The 22261-nt window shown below is 44.1% G+C and overlaps 1 pseudogene; it reads right to left on the reverse strand.

The window, feature by feature from the left end:
• Window positions 1-9043: 9043 nt before the first annotated feature.
• LOC110579825 overlaps window positions 9044-22261 on the reverse strand; it is a 19006-nt pseudogene continuing 5788 nt past the window's right edge.

Below are 22261 nucleotides of genomic sequence, written 5' to 3' on the forward strand. Positions count from 1 at the left end.
GCAAACTACAGACCAACCTCACTTGTGAGTATCAATGCAAACGCCCTAAATATAATACTAGCAAAGAGGAATCTAAGATCAATCTGTTTAAATAAACCTGAATTGGTCCTGAACTTAAATTGGAAATAACAGAATGGATTCATTATGCATTTCATCTTTAAAAACAACAGCAACATAAAAAATTATGGGCTCTGCTGAAAATCCTAGACACAAAGACCATCCAGCAGCACTGAGCGCGCCAAGGGCCCATTGATCTCCCAACACCATTTCCCACTGAAAGAAACCAGGATTACTTGGGGAAATGGCCGAGTCCAGGTGTGGAGAGGGAAATGTACAGGATGAGCCTGGAATGTCTTCTGGCAGCCAGAAGCAAGGAAGATCTCAAGACCACTTGTGTGGGATCAAAAGGGGCCAGGAGAGGCTCCCACTGCCCAAAGATGAGACAACTGGATCATTGATCAAGGCAAAGCTGCAATGGATTGGAACCCACCAGGAATATTTACATCTACGAGTTTATGATGACACCTTTAAAAACTCATCAGTCAGCTTTTGAGGAGGCTAGCAAATCAATGCATTACTTTGCAAACTGCAAAAGGAGGGAAAGAATCAAGCATCTACCCTGCTTTTTCATAGTAACTGAAGGGAAGTTTCTTTTTATGAAGATACTCCAACTAATTAAGTAAAGAAATTATAGAAAAAGACTATGACCACATCACTCCCTCATGAAGTAACAGCTGTAGCAATGATCATCAATGCCTGCTAGCATCACAGAGAGACAACCAGGCAGGATGTGCCTGTGATGGATGAATACACATCCACTGATGAAGGATTATTGTCCAAAGGGCCCATCTGAACCTTGAAGGCTGGTCCGCATCTTTCAGCATCAAGCATATCACTTATTGGTCATTGGCCAAAGGACGGGCAGGAGAAGGATGATCTTTTATTTTCCTCTTCTTCTTTACTTTCTGATTCAAAGAGATTTTAGGGTGCTGTAGGATCCTACATGTGGTGTGGCCACAGTTGAAAGAAATAAGTTGGATTTCACAGTGCCAGAACCCCATGAGACAGGTGTTCCTTTCCAGCATTTTACAGATGAAGACAATGACTTCCCTAAAGTCTACAGCTAGTTAACTGCAGACCCAGGATTCAAAACTGGAACTTCTTTTCATTCAAGTAAGGGAGCTTGCCCACACCCCAAGTTTCCTGAATAGGAGAGTCGCTTAGGATTTTTCATCCCCAGAAATGCAGCAACCTTAGGCATTCTTCCCACGGCAATGGGAAAGATCACAAAATCAGGAAAAATAAAAATACACTCACAAATTCTTTGTGAAGTTGGCATTTTATTTAGAGATTTTTAAATCCCATGTCTCTAAAGGATAAGCATGTTTGTCTTGCAAAGCCTAGCTTCGTAGGAAAAACAAACAAAACAAAACAAAATCTTGGAAACCTGTGTTGCCCTTAAGAACAAACAGTAATCATTGTTGCTACAGTCATGGAAATTCTGAATGTCTTCACCAATGCATAATTCAAACACATCTGAATACACTTTATTTAAAAGTCCCCCCAAAGTTGTCTCCTACTGGTTGATATCTTCAACATGTCCATTTGTTTGATTTTTAGCAATTGGCTCTCAGCATTACATAGGAATGGAAGGAGGAAGATTTGAGGTGAATTAATGAATTTCCTGAGATGTTCCATGTGTCCTTGTTTTCTGAGAATTTCTTTAAATGGTACAGGTATTGACAAAACCAGGTACTTTAATATCTGATACTTAGCATGAGGTGACCCACCAGAACCAGCTTGATCACAAAGAGCAAACCATGCTTCTCAGCTCTCCAGAAATACCTGTCTTTATGGCGTTTTGTTGGGACGGTGTCATCTGAAGGGCAATCTAAGGGGGCTGGTTCCTGGGAGTCAGCTTTCCTCTGTACCTGTTCCAGTAAGGATTCGAAGGATGGACCCATCAGTCACAGCACCACAGCACCAAAGATCACCAGTTCAATAAGGAACCCAAAAGCATTCTGTTCCACTTCCTTAGACTTGTGGTGCTGAGCTGACCACGAAACTGTGAGGCCAGACTTCACCTTGAAACCACAGTGTGTGGGGACACACAGATGACAGCACAATCTGGATGGGTAGAATCTTCTGGAAAAGTGGAGCTACCCAGAAAATTCTCCTTTTCAACTTTCTCATTTAAATATTTTAGTTCACTTCTTTGCCTTAATTTGTATAGGGAAAAGGTCACTGAAGCTTTATAAGATAACCATGTTTCTGGAGCGAGCCCAAAGGAGTTAGGGGGATGGACATCCCAGCACTGTGCAGGTAGCTGCCTAAGGAGGGAACATCCGGCTGAATGCATTGCCGTCTTTTAATGAATCCTCGGGGTAAATTCTGTTCCTCATGCTTTTCCTCTCTCTCCTGCAAAGTAGAATGCACTGAACTTTCTTTATTGTTTCTTTGAAGGCTTCCAACAGTTGAATTCAAATAGTTTCAAGATCTCTTGCCTCTAAAAGGAGTTCTGAATGTCGGCTAAGATGAATCTCTGCACAAACCTCAGGTTCAAGGTGGAGATGAACCAGGAAATGCTATTTTAACAAGAACTGAAACGCTGGGAAAACTTAATATTCAGAACCCAGGCTGTCAAGAGCTGTTGTGGGCAGACACTGATGGTGAAAAGACGCTTTGTTTTTATTCTCAGTAACATCTAGCCGCTGAGTACATCTTATTCAGACTTCCCAGAAAATTGAGAAAATTCACCTGCTAGTGGGATTGAGCAGAAAAAAATCTGAACCTCAAAGGGACGGTTTGCCAAAGGTCTCAGGAAAAGGAACACCGGATAGTGCAAACACAGTTCTGAATTGTTCCTGAGTTCGGGATTTCTCTAAACAGAGCCTGAGGAGCCTGTCCTGCCCGCAGGGATGTAAATATAGCCCCTCTTGCTTAAGCCAACCAGCGGGACCATTCCTTCACTCTCTCTGGGTCTCTCTTCCCCACCTGCAAAGAGAGGGCCTTGGGGTCACCATCCTCCCACACCTCAGAGCCTGCAGCCCTGCCAGCCCCAGCAGAGGCCAGTGCGGTAAGGTGCAAGGTGGTCGCATGCCTTCCTTCCGGGTGAGACACGTGGCTGTGGGTCTCCGAGGGTGGCCACGAGCCACAGGGAAACGCTGCACTCCTTGGACGCAGGCAGTGATGGGTCTGCACCTCGGGCTCTCTCGGCCTTTGAAGCAAATCCCTTTTCTCAGACACATGCACTCCAAGCCAAAAGGAAGGCAGCATGTCCACGAGGCACTCCTGACCCTTCCTTTGCATCCTCGGGACAGCACTGTCGCATGGGGGCAAGTGAGCCGGGCACCTAGGAAAGGCACCAGGACTGGGATCTTGCCTGGGGAAAAGTCTCAGCCGGCTGAGTTAGAAACTCCTGGGATACGAGCCTTTGCTCAAGAGATGTGGTCTATCACATGCCTACAGCCTAGTAGCTACTCCCCAGGAAGAGTGCCATCTTCAAGCACCAGTCCCAAGCCAAGGCTCTGTCCCCTGATGCCCTGGGGGCACTCCCCTCCTGCAGGAGGCATGCACTCTGCAGGCAGCAAACCTTCAAAGGCACCTGGAGGACTCAGAGGCAGAGACAGAAAGGAGAGGGTGGGGACCTGGGGCCAGGTGGGGGAGGGGTGACTCACTGGGGTTCCTGCACTGCTTCCTGGGACAGCCAGGCACCCCGGCCAGAGACAGGTGGGGTCTGCACTCACCCTCCGATTAAGCGGATCAGACCAGTATCCGGCACAACAGTGCAAGTAACACTGGAGAGGACAGGAAATGGGGCGGCAACTTTTCCAGATACCCTGTGGCAGGCACAGTCGTCGGCCTACCTGTGCTCAGGTAAGAGCCCTGCTCTGACAGGGACAAGCAAGCCACAGACCAAAAGCACCTGTGCAGGTAAATGGGCCCAACTGCATTCTGGGTCCTTCTATTTTGTTGTTTTGATTTTGCTACAAAGCACAAGGAGGTACCTCTGGGGTGTGGTTGGGGGTGTGTGGCCAAGAGCGCGGGAGCAAATGAGCCACTTGTTCTGGTCAGCACCACTCCTGGGATAGGCCGGGTCAAGCTGCTGCCCGTCTGCTGCCCCGTGACCCCAGCTGGCAGGCCCAAGGCACAGCCTGCTCTGTGGTGGGAGGCGGAGAGAGCAGGGATGCGGTCCCTGAGCCACACATTCTGAAGCTGCAAGGATGTCGAGGGGCAAGAAGGATCTTCTGTGACACCGTTTGTGGGATGCCCTCTGACCCCCTTCTGAGACAGGAGGATGGAGGAGAGCAGAGGCCTTTCCAGAAGTGGTGGGACTTGGAGGGGAGCCAGGGAGCCACGGAGTGCTGCCACTGAGCAAGGCTGTGGAGCACTTCCCACGCTGCTGCTAATGACCAAGAAAAGACCTGCTTTCAAAGCCTGGGGTGTACATGAGCGGAAGAGGCCGGTGGAGGTGGGGGCCACGGGGGGCAGACACGGGCCAATATCTTCAGGGATATTGGCTCTAACTACCAGGAGTCTCCCGGGAAGCACGGCGTGTCATCACTGCTCACGAGTCTCCTCGAATGAATTGGCAGCCAGTGGTTTCCTCGTATCCAGATGGAAGCAGGGACTCTCACGTGCAGGACCTTCCCGCCTGCTTGCTATTTTATTTCCTGGGGTCACTGTTGCCTTAGCAGCCCCTAACCCGCCAGCAGCCACCCGCACATTCCATTAGCCCCATCACGCTCCTCGGGCCCATTAACCAGCCTGGTAAAACAGGACTTAACACCAGGCCGAGCCACTTACCTGCGAGGCCAGCCTTCAGGCCCCCCCAGCAGTTGAGGAAATCATTACCACCTCACAGCACACAGCCCAGCCCGCCCTTCTGCTCTGGACATTACCCAAATTCATGATCTTATTTATTTGGGTCCTTTCTCTTTTCTTTTTGATAAATCTGGCCAGGGGTTTATCAAGTCTGTTAATTCTTTCATAGAACAAGCTCCTGTTCCATTGATCTGTTCTACTTATTTTATTTTTCTTTCTATATCTTGATTTCTGCTCTAAACTTTATTATTTCCCCTTTCCTGCTTGATTTAGGCTTTATTTGCTGGTCTTTTTCAAGGTTCTTTAGGTATAATTTCAGGTTGTGTATATGAGACGTTTCTTGCTTCTTGAGGTCCATATTGCAATATACTTCTGAAGGCATGTTTGTTGATGCACTTGAATAAGGAGCATCTCACAAGGAGCAGTGAGGTAAATGAGTCTCATTGTCTGGGGATATATTTTGGATCTGAGCCCCCTCTGCATCAATCTAAGCAATGAGAGAGGAATCCCAGTCTTGGAGGATCATACTGGAGAGATGGACACACCCTGGGAGAGATGGAATGGGGCACATGGTGATGGACCACTGGACAGGAAAATGGGGCCAGAGAGTCTCACTTCCCATGGTGGTATTAACTATCCACCCTGTCATGTTCTCTCCTGCCTCTAAGGGCTGAGCCATTCTGAGCCCGTGAGAAGTTCTGGCTGCACTCTCCCATAGATTTGAATCTCTCCGTACACACCACTACCCACATAGCACAGTGATAGTTGGCCTCATCCTCAGGCTGAGCCCCAGCCATGGTAAGGGTGGTTTTGTTCCCAGAGATGGATCCAGAGAAGTGATCAGGGACCTCAGAGGGATGGTTCTTTATCTGGTAGATAAGGGGCTGGGGAAACCAGCCTGGGGTCTGCTAGTACCAGCCAGGGCAGTTACTGGTAGAGACTTACCCAAGCCTAGGACCACAAATGAGTATGACCATCCCTCTTAGAGACACTGTCAGTGATAGCTCCTGGGTCACCACAATCTGACAACCTTCCCCTAAAACCAAAGGGAGACGAGCGCTGTTATGGGAGACAAGCGTCACCCTGAGACACTGTTGTTATGTGTCCCACCACAGTTGCAGAGTCCCTTCATCTGACCAGAGCCTTTAGTGAGGCACCTGAGAAGAACCACAGTCCGGGCCATGGCAGTGACCCTTACAGGACGTGGCCTCCTCAGCTTCCTGAGCTGGAGTGGGGTGTCCTTGGGAAATATTCATGCCCTAAACCCATTAGAAGGATAAGGTATTTCATGTCACCCCCCCTGCTTGTGCTCTCTCTCTCTGTCAAATAAATAAATAAAATCTTAACAAAAAAAAGTCAGGGTAGTGTTTATGGTGGAGACATTTTAAGGATCCTGCAGGTTCCAGATATTTATACAGTCAGACCACTGTTCTGCCTCTTGTTTGCCTTCAGCATTCAGGTAGACTCATATAATCTGGGTCAGAGAGATTCCAGTGCCATCTCCTAGCGGTGAGGCTGAGAAGCTAGCTCTGACCCTCCATCTGCCCTGGACCTCTCAGATTTGCTCCTCTCTTGTAATTGGACCACCAGCTGAACTTTGAAACTAGATCTAGTGAAATATTCAAGGGCTAAGCCTGCATTTGCATTAAATAAATTTCTGAAAACTCTGGGCAATGCAAGCTGTGCATATTGCGTCACTGCCAATGGCTGCCATCATAATTTGGGAAATGCATCTGTATGGAAGTAAATGTGGGGCATGTTAGTTTGCTAGCTGCTGTAACCAAGTACTACAAACTAGGTGGCTTAAAATAATAGGAAAGTATTCTATCCCAGTTCTGGAGGCCAGAGTCTGAAATCAGGGTATTGATAGGGCTATGCTGTCTCTGAAGGTTCCAGAGAAGAATCCTTCTTTGCCCTTTTCTAGTTTTTTTACTTGCCAGCAATACTTGGCATTCCTTGGCTTGCAACCACATCACTCCAACTTCTGCCTCTGTCTTCACAAAGCTGCCTTCTCACTCTGTGTGTGTGCACATGGCATTCTTCTCCCCGTGTGTTTATGTCCAAATTTCCCTCATGTTTTAAAGACATTTATCATTGGATTAGGGCCCACTTAATCCACTTAAATCCTGTGTGACTGTGTTTTATTTGATTGATTCATCTGCACTCTATTTCCAAATAAGGTCCCATTTGCATGTGACCATTATTAGCATGGTTTAGAACTTCAACAGAACTTTTTCTTTGGTGGGGGCGGGGGGTGGTGCACAATTCAACTTACAGCCTGGGACAAAAAATGTATCAAGAATCTCTTTGAGAATAATATCATCTACTTAATAAAACTAGTCTGATGATTGGGTACATTTAATTCTTCCACATAACATAAAAATAAGCCAGTCCCCAAGCTCTCTGTCCATCCAGCTGTCTTAGATGGCATTTTCATTGACTGCATGGGATTTTGATGTTGAAGAAGCAGCACCATCGATATCTGTGCTCCTTTGTTCAGTGCAACCCATGAGGAAGAGCCATTTTGTTGAACTCATCCTTAAGATACAAACCACACACCTGGAGAACATCTGACTTGTACTGGGACAGCCCAGTCCTCAGCTGTTCCATCATTGTCTTATTAACCTACATCTCTGGGTGCTGACAAACCCCAACAAACATCTTGACAGCCTTTCAGCCTCTGATGGGCCAACAATGACAGAGAAAGGAGACCAAGACCTCAGAAAATCTGTACCCATGAGGCATGTGTGGTGGACTAGTCACTAGGCTTTGTCATTATACAAATGGGAAATCTCATGAAGTGATCAAATATATGTCAACAAATTGAACCGATCCTTGTTATTGTGGCAGGAAATGTCCCAAGGGCTGATAGAAGATCATGGCTGTCATTATGATCTTTTACGTCCTATGTTGTCACACAAACTCCTTGCTCTCCTTCATCTTACAACCCACCACATTCTTCAGCCTGAATATTCTTTTCTGACAACCCTTTCTCCACTCACTGCATAAATCCAATTAATCATTTGGGGCTTAGTTTCCATTATCTCTTGTGCTTAGAGTGTGCTTGTCATATAATAGGTACTTAATAACATTTGCAGGATGTATTTAAGAAAATATTGAAATCCATTTTATCTTTCAGATCATCTTTTTCATAATGTCCCTTTTCTTTTGATTATACTAATTTTGGAATCTTGGCCCAAGGAGAATGTGAAAACCGTCCTTCTTAAAGCCTGACTATGAGATGTGAAACAGGTTCTGGAATGTATCCAAAAGCTACCTCTTTAGCTACATAGCAGAAAAGTCTGGCCATTGTAACTTCAGGAGAGAGTGTTTTCCTTATCTAAATTGGTGCAGAGCACTGATGAGTTGTTCTAAAACAAGAAATGGAAGGGCTATAGAGAGTGTCCGTTTTGTCTCCCACCTCCCACCACTTTCACAAGTGGGGAAACTGAGGTTCAGAGGGGAAAGAGTGTGGTGCAGGCAGCATGGCAGTTGGTGGAATACTTAGGATTAGAACAAACTTTCAGGACAGTGCTCCTTCCTGCTCCATCCAGATTCAAGCTCAAACTGCAAAATAATATCAGTAATGCTGGAAATGAAGAAGTGATTTATGACACAATGTCAGTATCACATAACTTTTAAAAATGATTCTTTAAGATGTTACATTGGTCTTGATATACCTTTACAAATATTAATTTTAATGGATATCTCAAAAGCCTTTCATGACATAGACCACAGGTTACCTTGGGCAGGAACAATTGTCTGGCAGCTCTCAACATGCAGTCACGCAGAATCCTAAATAACACTGTCAATCTCAGTGTGGTGTTTCACAGAGGACTAACTTGGACCTTCAGCAACATCCTTGCCATATATCTTTGGAAGTTCTGGTCCTGAGAAGTTTATCACAATAAATGGAGGCTCTGGTCACAATTAAAATAAAAGGACGAGAGACATTTTCTGGAAAGTAAGAGAATACATCACTGGATATCGAAATTCAAAAGGGTTGTCACAGTGGAGATGCTCTTGGCTTCTGACTCCTGTTGGTTTTGAGGGCTTCTCCAAAGGTGGGCACCAAATGCATTCTCTGCCCAGTTCTGACACTGTGACCGGTGGCATGCATTGATGAGGTGGTAACTGGGTGCCACCTTTAGTGGGAAAGAGTTACCACAGAGCAGAAGGTCACATCAGAACTGGTTAAGTCCATGCTGGAGTGTCCTCACTAGGGCCCAGGGACAGTTGCTTTCTTATTGGTAGCTTCATCTTCATTCTGCATTGAGCTGGATGTGCTCATGTTGACTCGATCACTAAGGCCTCTAGTGACACTGTCGTAGGATGGTGGGAAAGATGTGGTAGATGCAGTTTCAGATTTGTCTGGGAGTGTGCAATTTTCATTTGCCATGAATACAACAAAGGCTGCACCTGGGGGTGACACAGCCTCCTCCTCAGCCCTCGGCACACCTGGGGGGTTGGAGATTATCATGGAGCGGTGTAACACATAGCTCCGATAGGCCTTTTGAATGACAGTAGCTGAAATGTCTTCCTGCTTCCACCAGAGGGTGGTTGCTGTTGGTTCATAAGATGTTTTTGAAACATTATTTGCCATAAACGTCTCTTCAATATTTGCCTTCAGAGAATCCAACTCCCCAGATTCTCCCAGAACATTCTTAGTGAAGGCAAAAAGAATGTCCAAACAGTGAATCTTATCTCCAGGGACCAAGGGTAGGTCTATCTGGATTAATAGATTCCGATTGGGTTTTGGGATTTGCAGGGGGCCTGAAAGGGTATCTGCAAAGGCTGAGAGGCAGAAAAGGTAATAAACTGAGGGGCCTCTGGGTTGAACATCTCCCGGGTCTCATAGAACATGTCAAAGTCATCCTCACTCAAAGGTTCACAGCTCTCTTGCGTGGCCACATTGAAGTTCTCCAGAATCACAGCAGGGTACATGTTGACCACGATGAGAAAGGAGATGATGATGTACATGGCGAAGAAGAGGATGCCCATGGCTGGGTTCCCACAGTTCCCCCAGGAGCCATTGCTGTTTGGCAGATTGGGGTCACAGAAAGGGGGTCCTGTGTTGAAGATAAGGCTGAGGAGACCATCCCAACCAGCTTGTGTGGTGATCTGGAAGAGGCACAGCATGCTGTTGGCGAAGGTCTGGAAGTTGAACATGTCATCGATGCCAGCCTCCCCGCTTACATGGGGGAAGCTGGCTATGCCGAAGATGGAGTAGATGAACATGACAAGGAAGAACAGCAGCCTTATGTTGAAGAGGGCAGGCAGGGGCATCATGAGGGCAAAGAGCAGTGTGCGGATTCCCTTGGCTGCTTGTATCAGCCTGAGGATGTGACCAATTCAGGCCAGGTGGGTGACTCAGAAGAATGTTGGGGAGAAGTAATTTTCAAGTGATGTAAGAACTGCAGAAAATGCCAGGTGCTTAGAAGAGGGGGAAATGATCTAATTAGTATTTGCAAGCATGAGCCTTCCTCGTCAGCCTCCATGGTCAAAGCCCTATCTTCTGCAGCCTAGTTTAAGTGGAAGGGACTGCACCTTTTTCCACATGTACACAGCCCTTGTCTGGTACTGTCTATGACACAGGCCCTACTCTTCCCTGAGAATTCAGCCTTGGGACATGCTTTTTCCTCCACCTTTTCCTGGTCCTATGCTCTGTGAAGGCCAGGATCCCGTGTGATTCATCTCCCCATCTCCTATTGTGAAGATTGACTCAGTTCCTGGCACATGGTCCTGTGGATAACTGTCCAGAGCCTGGTATTAATTATAAGGGGGCCTGAAGAGTTGGGCAACTTGCTGACAGCTAAAGTACACAGGCTTTGAATGGCCAGCTGTCTGCATAATGGCTTTTATTTGTTTCATTCATCTCCAGCTGCATTTGAACTCTATGTTAGGGCCTGGGGATGGGCTTGTTTAGGGTCAGTTATGGCCCTCCCACCCCCCAACTATGAACAAAGTTGGAAAGATGAAGAATGTATATGTCTTCCCATATGATATCTAACTTGAAGATTTGTGAAGCTTGATCTTGGGGCTGCGGATGCCTATTGGGACCACGAAAGATAAGATGAGGCCTTTAGGTCAGACAGGATTCAAAGTCTCTCAGGACAAATGGTGAGGAGTGTGGTGGCAAGCTCTCTCTCCTTGCCAGGGTTCCCTTGACCCTCTTCTCCTACTTGCCTTTTGTCATATGAATATAGATGGTCACAGTATTGTGTTGGAAGGCGGAAGGAAATGGGACGACGTCTGGGAAGTAATTATAATATTGTATTATAAAATGTTTATGAAAGTCCCTCTCTTAAAGCAAGTTTAACTGGGATATTTTTCCACAGCGTGGGGTATGTGTCTATATAACCTACTAAGATTCTCCCAGCTAACAAGTCTACATAATACTTCAAGGGAGTATGAGTCTTCATACTTGTAACAATTAGATACTCAATTCATGTCTTGCTAGTGGGAAGGAAGAAAGGGAGAAAGGGAGGGCAGAAGGATTAAGAGGTGGGTTCTTTTGCTTGTTTTCCAGGTGTCTCTATGACTGATTTCTAACCAGGGGATGGTGTTGCTGTGTAGGTCATAGGAACTGGTAGTTAAGGTGTCCCCATCATAGAATGGAGTACTTTGAGTATATTTTATTTCTATAGTGTTGTTATGGGAAGTCACATAAGCAAGCTCTTTTCTCTACTGTAATGTCAAAATGACCTTTAGAGTTTCTCACTTTGGAAAGCAAACAAACAAAACAAACCTCCCACAAAAAACGAGGAGCAACAGGAAAATAAAACAAAACAGAAAACAAAAATAAATGTTAACCTCCCAAACAAAAAAAATACAACCCAAGGCTGTGTTTCAGCACCAGGGTGGGGAGATTGATGAAGTGCTGCCAAGTTATATTTAGATGCTGTTAGCTCTTGAAGGTAAATCAATGGAAAATTAAATCTACAGCTATGCTCTGACGTGAAAAGTAAGCAGGTCATGATATAACAGGTCAGGATATATTTATAATGCAAAGTAAAGCTGATGCACTGTCATTTGGCCTTTGTAGGGCTAAACTTTGCCTAAACCACAAGAAGGCTAAGGACATTCTCTTGGTTGTTGGTAGAAGGCAGCTAGTTCATTTGAAGGACATTAGCCTGGTCAAAATTCAGCTCTACCCTTTACAAACTGTATGACTTTGCATAACTTTCTTAATCTGTAAGGCTCAATTTTAAATGTATAAAATGAAGATAATAACACTCCTTCAGAGAGCTGTTGTGAAGATCCAAGGAGCCCAGCCCAGTTCTCAGAAGTCAGCAAGCACTCAACTGTAGTGGCTCCATTCCCCACTTTAGCTTCTGACTTTATGAGTTTTCTCTGAACACTCATTGGCCCCCAAATACTGGGCCTATTATTCAAACACCCAGACTATGCGTAAGAGCGCTGATTTCTTGGCATTGATCTTGGACTTGTCTATCACGCACATTCCCTAAGCAGACAGTTATATAAAGATTTAACTGCAGATCCTTGACTTAAGAATTTCCTTTGAACACTCTTAGTCTTTGCTCACTCTTCTGGCAACCACCTCCTTTTCCAGAAAGTATTTACTGACTCACCTCACATCATACCACCCACTCTCCTCTTTGAAGACCATCAAGATAAGGCCCAATGGAAGTTCCATCATCTTATATTCTCTGGAGGAGTGACTGACTGTCCCCATCAGCCCCAAAGTTCAGGCAATGGGCTATGCACACAGTAGGTGTCTAAAAACACTTTGTGACAACATGGAGAAGGCCAATGGAAACTCTCCATTTCACAGAGAGGACAGGGGCATTTTAAATCTGCTGCTCTTGGAAAGCAGCAAATACTGGGCTCCTCTAACATATAATGTATATTGAAAAAGTTTGTTGGTTGCCCTCTTGGTTTTGAAAAAAAAAAAAAAAAACAGCCCAAACAACCCCAAGCAGAGTCTGGGCTTCCCCACCACCTGTGAGCCCACTTACTCCGAATGGAGAGGACCACGACAATGAAGTCAAACACATTCCGGCCGTTGGTGAAGTAGTGATGCCACAAGGCGAACAACTTCATGACATACTCACCCGTGAAGACAGCCACAAAGAACTGACTGATTTTGTTAAGGATTTTTGTCTTTTCTTAACACTGCTCATCAGTCTCCACCATCATGGTGATCATGTTGAGGCAGATGAGGACCATGATGATAATGTCGAAAGCTTGTCTGATCACAATGTCAAAGACAAAGCCCTGGGACTTGCTCTGAGAAAACAAGAGATCCTCCATCAGGGCCTTTCTGGCCAACCTACAAGAGGCATCTGGAGAGGCTGCCTTCTCCACAGATGGCTTTCTAAAATCTAGCTCTTATCTTTCTCACACCACATCCAAACAGAAGCCAAGTCCTGTCCTTACTCCTTCCAAAATCTTATTCTTAGTTGATTCTCCTTCAATGCCTCAATTCAAGTCCTTGTTGCCTTTCCCACCCCCTTGAAGTCACCAGGCACTTTTTCCTCACTGGTGCACCATTTGCAAGCTCTTCCCATCGCATCTCTTGGCTATCCAAATCCCAATCGTCCTGAGTGATCCATTTTTCTTAAGCCCCACTCCTTCCAGGGTGATCTCCCTAATCACCTAATCACATCACACCACATTGCCTATTTCCTCTCTCCTCCCACAGCCTTTGTAGTCAGTCTTAAGTTCTGGCATTTCATGTGTGCTTCTCTTCTTCTCTACTAGATAGTGAGCTCCTTGAAGATGAGGCCATGTCTTATTTAACATTGTGTTCCCATAGTGCCTGCAGAGCATGAGTTCAAGAACTGCAAACTCAGTAGCTGCTCATTCTCCCCCACCCCAGGTACACCAGGACAAGAGGATAGGCCTGGAGTCCTTCTTGTTTCCCACTGTAACTTGCAGACCTTTGCTCCTCTTGCATCTTGCAAAACCCTTCCTCCTTTGAAGCTTGTGTCATCTAGGTAGTTCACCGTCACCTCTTCTTCACTGCTGCCACTTACAAACCTCCTGGTCCTTTGGCTTCATTACTGAGGAGTGAGCTTTTGGCCAGACTTGCCCACTCTTGGCTACTACCTCTTGGTTCCTTAGCTAAATCTCTAATGACCTAGCTGTTCCTAGCTTAAAGAAAAAAAAAATCTTCCTGAACCTTACATCTCCCTCCAGCTACCACCCTACTTCTCCCCCTACTTTCACAGCCAAATTCTTTTTTTTTTATTCTTATATTATCCCCATACATTACATCATTAGTTTTAGATGTAGTGTTCCATGATTCATTGTTTGTGCATAACACCCAGTGCTCCATGCAGAATGTGCCCTCCTCAATACCCATCACCAGGCTAACCCATCCTCCCAACCCCCTCCTCTCTAGAACCCTCAGTTTGTTTTTCAGAGTCCATTGTCTCTCATGGTTCGTCTACCCCTCCGATTTCCCCCCCTTCATTCTTCCCCTCCTGCTACCTTCTTCTTCTTCTTCTTCTTCTTTTTCTTAACATATATTGCATTATTTGTTTCAGAGGTACAGATCTGAGATTCAACAGTTCTGCACAATTCACAGCGCTTACCAGAGCACATACGCTTCCCAGTGTCTATCACCCAGTCACCCCATCGCTCCCACCCCACCCCCCACTCCAGCAACCCTCAGTTTGTTTCCTGAGATTAAGAATTCCTCATATCAGTGAGGTCATATGATACATGTCTTTCTCTGTTTGACTTATTTCGCTCAACATAATACCCTCCAGTTCCATCCACGTCATTGCAAATGGCAAGATCTCATTCCTTTTGATGGCTGCATAATATTCCATTGTATATATATACCACATCTTCTTTATCCATTCATCTGTCGATGGACATCTTGGCTCTTTCCACAGTTTGGCTATTGTGGACATTGCTGCTATAAACATTGGGGTGCACGTACCCTTTCGGATCCCTACTTTTGTATCTTTGGGATAAATACCCAGTAGTTCACAGCCAAATTCTTGAAGGCATTTTGTGCAATCACTGTTCCCACTCACTTCCCAATTCACCTCCAAATGGCTTTTGTCCCCATCCTGCCACTGATGGTTCTCGTTAAGATCACCAATGACCTCCAGAATGTAAGTCCAAGGGCACTTGTTTGGCATTGCTTGCCACACCTGCCACCTTGAAACTCTCCTTTCTTAGTCTCCATCATGCCTTACTTCCCTGGTTCTTTTCTTGCCTTTCTGGCTATTCTGCTTTGAGTCTTCTTTATGCAACCCTTAAATGTTAGAGCACCTCAAGTCTCAGGCCTAGGCACCCTTTGCTCATCACCCCATTCTTTCTCTCTTAGGAATCTCTCCAACCTGTGAATTGGTATGTGTGTGATTTTCGCTAATTTTTTTTTTAGAATTTTGTTTATTATGTTATGTTAGTCACCATTAAGTACATCATTAGTTTTTGATGTAGTGTTCCCTGATTCATTGTTTGTGTATAACACACATTTTTTTCCTATGTCACAGGACTATAGTCTCTTTGAGGGCAGGAATTTTGTATGTGTTGCTCACTGCTCTATCCCCAGTGTCTGCCAATACATGGCATGTAATAGATGCTCAGTAAATAGATGAATGAGTGGATGACAGAGGGACAGCTCTGAATTACTCACACCTCAAATAAAATTAGAAGGCCACTCTATTCTATACAACAGGCAATTACTGAATGTATACTATGTGCCAGACTCTGCATGAGTGGAGGCAGAGAGGACCCTGTCATGAGTCTCATCAGGGAGTTCACAGGAGCTGCAAAGCAGACATAGGGAGGAGGGCTGTGACAGAGGCTGGGTCTTGCTTTCTGCTTCCAGGTGGGGAGAGGTTGCTACCCTGTGGGTTAGAGCAAAGAATCAGACCCAAGCGGGTCTGGCTCTGGGCATAACTGCTGGCCCATGTCTTTTCTGGAGTGGGAGGGGGATTGAAGAGCCACTAATAACTTCCATTTCATCACTGAAAATGGTGAAAAAATAAAGGGCTGTTCATGACCACACAACTTCTAATTAAACAGAGCAGGTGACAACATTACTAAGTTGTAGGCATTGAGTTTGCCCTGGATATTTGGATGCTGGGGAATGGAGCAGCTTGCTGGCTACTCTTGGCTTAACCTGAGGGCAGGGTTCACTTCTTTGCAACCCTCAAGTGCTCTCAGAGATGATGAAGTGGGTGACTGATGATGTGATATTCTAGAGCCTATTATTTTCCTATAAAGTGAAGTATGTGAAACCTGCTTTTAGTAATTTCTATAGCAGGGAATGTCATAGAATAAAATTTCCCAGTCTTGTGGAAGCTGTAGTCTTTGCTATGGATGAAGCATACAATTTAGAACTTGAACTTTGCCAGTGGTGAGGAGGAATGTGAGTGTGTGTGTGTGTATGTGTGTGTTTGTGTATCCCAGGTTGACCCTGCTGTGAAATGGCACCCGTGCACCTGTGGGGCAAAACTCCTGTGTCAATGCTCAGCTTATGTGACCAGCTCAATCTGTTGGGACTGCTAAAGGAAGAAGATGAGCATTCCAGTGCCAATAATCTAGTGAAAAGAAGAGTTGGATCTGGGAAGGTGAATCTTAGGGAGGAGTGGGGATTTCTCTTTTTGCTTGTGTTTCTTTCTTGGCTCTGGACTTTGAGGAAGGCAGATGATCAGGCTTGTCCCACTGGGTGGTGGGTGCCGAGATGTTGTCTGCCATATGGATGCTGGCCAGGAACAAGGATGGGCCAAGACTTGTGGGCCCTGGAGATCAGCCAAATGCAGTTGCTGCTTGGGCCCCTGCCCTGCTAATTCCCCTTTGGGACCCCTAAGACTTCAAAGTCTTGTTTAAACGTTCCAGCCTTGCGTCGGCTATGATAAGGGGAACAAAGGAAAAAAGTGTTGGCTATGCTTGGAACAGAGTATTAAGGAGAGAGCCACATTCCTCCACTAAAGCTAGAACAGTGTTGGTAGTTAATTAGTAATACAGCCCCTTCCCATCCAAAGGGATGATGAATCTCAGAAACACAGTTGGGCTGTGAGGTCTCACTTTCCTTATCCATGTGGCGAGCCTCCCCCATTGCCAACCTTGGAAGGTCTTGGTTATGGCTTGATCAGGAGAAATGGTGATTTTGTCATAGGTCTTCCTGCCCAGCCATTGACTTCCACTCCGACTGTAGTGTCTGGAATTTCAACATTAGGTTCCTACCTTTGTATTAAGATAGTGTCCTCTCCAGGGTCCCTTTTTGAAATGCAGCTCATCCTATCCCAGTGAAATTGTCCTCCTTGAAAGGAGGAAGTTATGGTGGCCTGTGGGATTAGTTGATAAAAGTGGAGCATCTGAGATGTTATAGAGAGATTGAGCAGTGTGTAGGGCAAGGTACTAACAATTGTCATGATTTTGCCAAGGGACGTCCCTAGCAGACTCCTTACTTTCTGGTTCAAGTGTAGATTCAGCATCAGTCCAGCCACCACTGAAGGCCAGCAGGGACTCAGCTGCTTGTTTCTCTGTAAGTCTTAGGATCCTCCTCCCCTGACTTGATGCCGATTGGCTGGGCTCAGCCATTTACCTGCATCTTTTAATTCTGAGCTTGTTCCTGCCTGACAGAGGGGTACTCCCTGAGCCTTAAGGCTCACTCAACCCCAGATATCTTGATTTGATGAGGGATTTGGAAGGAAATCTCTCTCCCTACAGAGGTCTGAACATCCTATCACCCCTCATTATAACACTTCTTATCAGAATTGACCATAGGGATGCATTTATGAACACTGTTTCCAAGTAAAGTATATCCAAAGGTCATAGCATTTTTTTTTCTCCCGTAAATGTTTTCAAAACTATGTGCTTATGAACTTTTTAGTAACTTATACAAACCCCATGCCTTGATTTAGAAATCCTAATGCCTTGGTCACTAGAATATATGCCTCCTTAATTCTAGGGAAATTCCTCACCTATGTTGTAGGTCCTGAGGGTTTGCCCTGATGGTGGTGGTGGTGGTGGGAGGGGGTCTAACGGCATAAGCACCTGTAATTTTCTTCACAAATACTGCATCTTAACCACAGAAAGGTTATGTAAATGGACAAGGTGCCAATTCCATTCTGATGGCTCAGAAATTCTTGGAAGAAGTTCCATTGTACATTTCCTACATAGCAATACTCCCACTCTCAAACCTGTTCATCCACTCTCAACGGAAGCCAACTAGAGGTTTGACATTTTCCATCTCCTGGTGGAGGACTGAGAAGAACCTAGGTGATAATATGTATGGTTGAGTGTTGCATTTCATGGGGGAATAAAATGTCTCTCTTTTCTTTTTTTTTTAAATTTTATTATCTTATGTTAGTCACCATAAATACCTCATTAGTTTTTGATTTACTGATCCACAATCCATTGTTTTCGTATAACACCCAGTGCTCCATGCAGTACGTGCCCTCCATAATACCCATCACCAGGCTAACCAATCCCCCCTCCCCCCTCCCCTCTAAAACCCTGTTTGTTTCTCAGGTCCATAGTCTCTCATGGTTCATCTCCCTCTCTGACTGACCCCCTTCATTTTTCCTTTCCTTCTCCTAATGTCCTCTGTGCTATTCCTTATGTTCCACAAATAAGTGAAACCATATGATAATTGTCTTTCTATGCTAAACTTATTTCACTTAGCAAAATCTCCTGGAGTCCCATCCATGTTGATGTAAAAGTTGGGTATTCATCTTTTCTGATGGCTGAGTAATATTCCATTGTATATATGGACCACATCTTCTTTATCCATTCATCTGTTGAAGGGCATCTTGGCTCTTGCCACAGTTTGGCTATTGCGGACATTGCTGCTATGAACATTGGGGTGCATATGGCCCTTCTTTTCACTACATCTGTGTCTTTGGGGTAAATACCCAGGAGTGCAATTGCTGGGTCATAGGGTAGCTCTATTTTAAAATTTTTGAGGCACCTCCACACTGTTCTCCAAAGTGGCTGTACCAACTTGCATTCCCACCAACAGGGTAAGAGGGTTCCCCTTTCTCCACAACCTCTCCAACATTTGTTGTTTCTTTCCCTGTCCATTTTGGCCATTCTAACTGGTGTAAGGTGGTATCTCAATGTGGTTTTGATTTGAATTTCCCTGATGGCTAATGATGATGAACATTTTTTCATGTGTCTTTTAGCCATTTGTATGTCTTCTTCAGAGACGTGTCTTTTCATCTCTTCTGCCCACTTTTTGACTGGATTATTTGTTTTTTGGGTGTTGAGTTTGAGAAGTTCTTTCTAGATTTTGGATACCAGCCATTTATCTGTAATGTCATTTGCAAATATCTTCTCCCATTCTGTGGCTTGCCTCTTTGTTTTGTTGACTGTTTTCTTTGCTGTGCAGAAGCTTTTTATCCTGATGAAGTCCCAAAAGTTCATTTTTGCTTTTGTTTCACTAGCTTTTGGAGATGTATCTTGAAAGAAGTTGCTGTGGCCGATGTCAAAGAGGTTACTGCCTATGTTCTCCTCTAGGATTTTGATAGATTCCTGTCTCACATTGAGGTCTTTCATCCACTTTGAGTTTATCTTTGTGAATGGTATTAGAGAATGGTCGAGTTTCATTCTTCTGCATGTGGCTGTCCAATTTTCCCAGCACCATTTATTGAAGAGACTGTCTTTTTTCCATTGCATGTTTTCTCCTGCTTTGTCAAAGATTATTTGACCATAGAGTTGAGGGTCCATATCTGGGTTCTCTATCCTGTTCCATTGGGCTATATGTCTGTTTTTGTGCCAGTACCATGCTGTCTTGGTGATCACAGCTTTGTAATATAGCTTCAAATCCAGTAACGTGATGCCCCCAGCTTTGTTTTTCTCTTTCAACATCTCCTTGGCGATTCGGGGTCTTTTCTGATTCCATACAAATTTTAGGATTGTTTGTTCCAGCACTTTGAAAAATATCATTGGAATTTTGATCAGGATGGCATTGAAGGTATAGATTGCTCTGGGTAGCATAGACATTTTAACAATGTTTATTCTTCCGATCCATGAGCATGGAATATTTTTCCATCTTTTTGTGTCTTCTTCAATTTCTTTCATGAGTGTTTTATAGTTCCTAGAGTATAGATCCTTTACCTCTTTGGTTAGGTTTATTCCGAGGTATCTTATGGTTTTTAGTGCTATTATAAATGGAATCGTTTCTCTAATTTCTCTTTCTACAGTTGTGTTGTTAGTGTAAAAGAAAGCAACTGATTTCTGTGCATTGATTTTGTATCCTGCCACATTACTGAATTGCTGGATGAGTTCTAGTAATTTGGGGGTGGAGTCTTTTGGGTTTTCCACATAAAGTATCATGTCGTCTGCAAAAAGAGAGAGTCTGACTTCTTCTTTGCCAATTTGAATACCTTTTATTTCTTTTTGTTGTCTGATTGCTGTTGCTAGGACTTCTAGAACTATGTTGAATAATAGTGGCGAGAGTGGGCATCCTTGTCGTGTTCCTGATCTTAAGGGAGAGGCTCTCAGCTTTTCCCCATTGAGGATGATATTCGCTGTGGGTTTTTCATAGATGGATTTTATGAACTTGAGGAATGTTCCCTCTATCCCTATACTCTGGAGAGTTTTAATCAGGAAAGGATGTTGTATTTTGTCAAATGCTTTTTCTGCATCAATTGAGAGGAACATATGGTTCTTCTCCTTCCTCTTATTAATGTGTTCTATCACATTGATTGATTTGCGAATGTTGAACCACCCTCGCATCCCGGGGATAAATCCCACTTGGTCATGGTGGATGATCCTTTTAATGTATTGTTGGATCCTATTAGCTAGGATTTTGTTGAGGATTTTGGAATCCATATTCATCAGGGATATCGGTCTGAAATTCTCCTTTTTGATGGGGTCTTTGCCTCGTTTGGGGATTAAGGTAATGCTGGCCTCATAGAATGAGTTTGGAAGTTTTCCTCCTGTTTCTATTTTTTAAAATAGCTTCAGTAGAATAGGTATTATTTCTTCTTTGAATGCTTGGTAGAATTCCCCAGGGAATCCATCAGGCCCTGGACTCTTGTTTTTTTGGGAGGTTTTTGATCACTGCTTCAATCTCGTTACTGCTTATTGGCCTATTCAGGTTCTCAATTTCTTCCTTTTCAGTCTTGGCAGCTTATAGGTTTCCAGGAAGGCCTCCTTTTCATCCAGATTGCTGAGTTTATTGGCATATAGTTGTTGATAATAATTTCTAATAATTGTTTCTATTTCCTTGGTGTTGGTCGTGATCTCTCCCCTTTCATTCATAATTTTATTAATTTGGGTCCTTTCTCTTTTCTTTTGGATAAGTCTGGCCAGTGGTTTATCGATCTTATTAATTCTTTCAAAGAACCAACTTCTAGTTTCGTTGATCTGATCTAATGTGTTTTTGGTTTCTAATTCATTGATTTCTGCTCTAATTTTAATTATTTCTCTTCTAATGCGTGGCTTAGGCATCGTTTGTTGCTTTTTCTCTAGTTCCTTAAGGTGTAGAGTTAGTTAGGGAATTCGGGATTTCTATTTTTTTGAGTGAGGCTTGGATGGCTATGTATTTCCCCCTGGGACCGCCTTTGCAGTATCCCATAGGTTTTGGACCGATGTGTTTTTGTTCTCATTGATTTCCATGAATTGTTTAAGTTCTTCTTTGATTTCTTGGTTGACCCAAACATTCTTGAGCAGAGTGGTCTTTAGCTTCCAAGTGTTTGAATTTCTGCCAAATTTTTCTTGTGATTGAGTTCCAGTTTTAGAGCATTGTGGTCTGAGAATATGCAGGGAATAATCTCAATCTTTTGGTATCAGTTGAGACCTGATTTGTGACCCAGTATATGGTCTATTCTGGAGAAAGTTCCATGTGTGCTTAAGAAGAATGAGTATTCTGTTGTTTTAGGGTGGAATGTTCTGTAAATATCTATGAAGTCCATCTGGTCCAATGTATCATTCAAAGCTCTTGTTTCCTTGTTGATTTTCTGCTTAGATGATCTGTCCATTGCTGAGAGTGGAGTATTGAGGTCTCCTACAATTAACGTATTGTTATCAATATGACTCTTTATTTTGGTTAACAGTTGGCTTATGTAGATGGCTGCTCCCATGTTGGGGGCAGAGATATTTACAATTGTTAGATCTTCTTGTTGGATAGACCCTTTAAGAATGATATAGTGTCCTTCTGTGTCTCTTATTACAGACTTTAGTTTAAAATCTAATTTTCTGATATAAGAATTGCTACCCCAGCTTTCTTTTGAGGTCCGCTGGCATGGAAGATGGATCTTCATCTCTTCACTTTCAGTCTGCATGTATCTTTAGGTTCAAAATGAGTCTCTTGTAGACAGCATATGGATGGGTCCTGTCTTTTTATCCAGTCTGCAACCCTGTGCCGTTTTATGGGAGCGTTTAGGCCATTCACGTTGAGAGTGATTATTGAAAGATATGAATTAATTGTCATCATGTTGCCTGTGAAGACATTGTTTTTATAGATTGTCCCTGTAACTTTCTGTTGTAGATCACTCTT

This window comes from Neomonachus schauinslandi, chromosome 14 (assembly GCF_002201575.2).
Source record: "Neomonachus schauinslandi chromosome 14, ASM220157v2, whole genome shotgun sequence".
Lineage (NCBI taxonomy): Eukaryota > Metazoa > Chordata > Mammalia > Carnivora > Phocidae > Neomonachus > Neomonachus schauinslandi.